The sequence below is a fragment of the Pteropus vampyrus genome, unplaced genomic scaffold (assembly GCF_000151845.1).
Source record: "Pteropus vampyrus isolate Shadow unplaced genomic scaffold, Pvam_2.0 Scaffold18, whole genome shotgun sequence".
NCBI classification, from domain to species: Eukaryota; Metazoa; Chordata; class Mammalia; order Chiroptera; family Pteropodidae; genus Pteropus; species Pteropus vampyrus.
The window spans coordinates 5,432,195-5,435,483 of NW_011888799.1; the positions used below are offsets into that span (position 1 = coordinate 5,432,195).

General features: G+C 43.7%; 1 protein-coding gene across 17 annotated transcripts in view; it reads right to left on the minus strand.

Moving 5' to 3' along the window:
* The window catches only part of TRERF1 (transcriptional regulating factor 1), a 210,698-nt gene that overhangs the window by 5,105 nt on the left and 202,304 nt on the right, over positions 1 to 3,289 (minus strand). The gene's annotated exons all lie outside the window — the stretch shown is intronic.

The following is a 3,289-nucleotide window of genomic DNA, read 5'->3' on the forward strand; positions in this document are numbered from 1 at the left end:
AAAAAAAAAAAAGATCCCAAGCAACATAAAAACAAGACAAGAAAAACATTTAATGGATGTCAATGAAAGAGCCAGAAAGCTTGAAATACTTTTTTCATATTAATTTTTGTTAAAATGTCCTTTGTCTCCACCTGGTGGAATAAGAAGTTGCAGCCTGTTTGAGCAGAGTGAGTGGAAGGTGCTGCCACCTCTTAGAGGAAACTGGAAAGATCTGGATTGTTCCCCCCCCACCCCCCCCCAACCCCGCCGCCCCATTACCCCAAAGTGGGAGTTAACAGGAGTCAGTGTGAGGAAGTTTCATTATTTCAAGTATATAAGCCTAATGATCAATCCAGGGGGGCAGTTCTTCCATGGTGACATAAAAATGTTATCAGATATCACATCCTGGCTCTGAAGGACATCAGAACGGAGAGGGGACTGACACTTAAATCCATCTCCCTCATCTTTGCACTTCATAGAGGGAAGAGAGCCGCTAGTTCCAATTCACTTTGGCAAGTGTCACCTAATTGAGTTAGATTTATTCAGAGGCTAAGAGCATGGGCCCAGGGCCAGACCACATGGTGTGAATCCCCACTCAGCTGTGCACTGTGACAAGCAGCTTAATCTTTCTGTGTCTCAGTTTCTCTGCTTGTAAAAAAGCAGCTACTAAAAGTATCTATTTTATAAGGCTATTGTAAAGATTAAATTAACCAATATATGTAAAAATCCTTTAAAAGAGTGCCAGGCACATAGTGAGTACCTGATAAATAAATGGCAGCTACTGTTAAGTTGCCTGTAATATACTGTGAAAATGCATATTACAAGTAGAGATCCCAGTTGGCCTCATTCATACAACTAGGGATGTTTTCTTGGTAGAGTCAACAGCTACCTGGACAGCATCTCTCCAGGTAACATTTCTCTTCATGTTTGAGGCACTGGAGATAGTGGCAAGAGGAACACGGCAAGGGTCTTAAAGGGTGTCACTGATGACAGTGTTATACCCCTCGAGTCAGGCAGACTCATTGAGAAGTAAACTGGAATTCTATACAAGATGCTATGGGAGGGAATCATGTGCATCTTACCATCACTGATATTTTCTACCTAAAGTAAATAAACAAACAATGCAAACCAACGGGATGGAGCAGTGGTCAGGAGTCCAGGCTCTGCATCTGAACACAGCTGGGTTCAAATATCAGCTCTGCTCTTACTGCTGGTGTGACCTGGGGCAAGTCATTTTACCTAACTTTCAAACCTTATTTGTAAAACAAAGATAAAAACAGTATCTGCATAACACAAAGTTTCTGTGTTAGGATTAAATTACCTCATGCACATAAAGTAGATAACAAAATAAGTGCTCAGTAGATGTTAGCTATTATTATTATTACCCACTGTCAGTTTCTCTCACTTAATTGTTGTTTTAAATTACACTTAAAAGGGCAGAGATGACAAATAGTTTTCATCTCATGAGTCAACTCTGATCAATTGGTTGGGCCAGCTTGAAGGATTATGATGGAAAGGATTTGAAGTCTTGTCTTAATGTGGTAGCAAAGAGTGCAGCGATTGATTAGTGATGTCTGTCCTGGGCACAGGAATGAGCAGTATTGGTATGGAAGCTGTCTTTGCTACAGAGAGTTCCTGATTAGATGTCTTAGAGCCATTCTCAAACTCAGCAGGGATGCAAAGAGAGCAGCAGTAAATATGGTTTGGGTGTGAAAGGAAGAAGTGCGAATCAGTCTCATCTACCATATTTGGAAAAGAGTGAAGTTTTGTCACTAGAGGTTTACTCTCTGAAGATGTCCATCCTTATTAGGCTTTAAGACACTCATTCTGAGTCAGAGACAAGGTCTACCCACCCAGAGGCACCATGCAGACCCCACGAATGGTATAAGCAAGAATCTGGAGAGTCTGGGTTCTCTTTCTAGCTGAAGAATCCTCAGACCATCTTAGCCTGGCCCCCAACAGAGTGATTATCCATCACAAACTTAGATTCAGTCCTTGGTCCAGTTCCACCTACTTGCCACACTCCTTGCAGGGGAAGATGGTGGTGGGGTCTGTCTCGCCACTGGTGGTGCTATGAGAGGGCGAGCTCTTCACTGAGCAGTACCCGCTCTGGGCACTGCCAGGCTTCTGCTTCCCAGAGGGGACAGCACCCCGAGCTTTGGTCACCTGGTTGGTGCCACCATGGATGCGGGCGTGGCCGTTCAGTGCCTGTCGAGAGCTGAACACCTGGGGAAGAAAGGGAGTGACATGACATCTACAGTCCTGAAAAGGAAATTAGGGTTATTAGTTACTCAATGGTAAAACACGTGATACTTGAAACAGTGTCTAATGACAGGGTGCAAGGGTTTTACATAAGCAAACTTTGGGCACGTGCTAAAGAAAGTAGAGAGATCAAACAGCACAATCACAAATGCTGTGCCAACAAAATACCCCATCGTTGTTATAACCAGAAGACGAGAGGTGATGCGGCACAGTGTGAAGGCCAAAGCTGAACGTCAGGAGACTAGGGGGCTAGATCCAGCACCTCTGTCTAACAGGGAGGCTCTTGGGCCATTCTCCCTCCATCCACATTATTTTTTTTCCATCTGTAAAATGAGTTGGGTTGGACCAGCTTTCAAACTTCTTTTAAGCAGGAAACTACTTTTTCTTTTTTTGCCCTTTCCTTCTTTCTTCACTTTTCTTTTTTCTTCAGCAAATCAGGTCTTACTCAAAAGCTCAAAGTTTAAAGCAGAGGCGCTCTGCCTGAAAGAGAGATAGCACCCCAGAATTGAGCCTATTTGTTCAGCTTCCCCCCTCCCCAGGAAGCCCTAGAACCCCAAGGAACACAATTTGAAAAACCATCAGCAGCTTTGACACATTCTATATCCAAACCCCAATCAGGTGCCCATTATTGAAGCAATGTTTCAGACCCCCCAATTTTATTATAGGATGATAAAAAAGGGAAGGATCTTGACATTTTTTGAAGCTTACCATAAAGCAGGATTTCCCAACCTCAATACTACTGACATTTGGGGTTGGGTAACTCTTGAGGGTGGGGGGACTGTTGTGCAGGATGTTTAGCAGCATCCCTGGCTTCTACCCACCAGATGCTATCCACCTCTTCAGTTGTGACAAAAATATCTCTGGACAATGCCAAACGTTCAGGGGGAACAAAATCATTCTCAGTTGAGAACCACTGTTGTAAAGGGATATAATCAACATCCCTGAATTCCAAGAGCCCCAACTCCTGCTTGTTAAATGCATCAGCTAATGGGAGTACCCCCTGAGCTGCCCAGCTGTTAAGTGGTTACTCTGTTAAGTTCATGAGCTC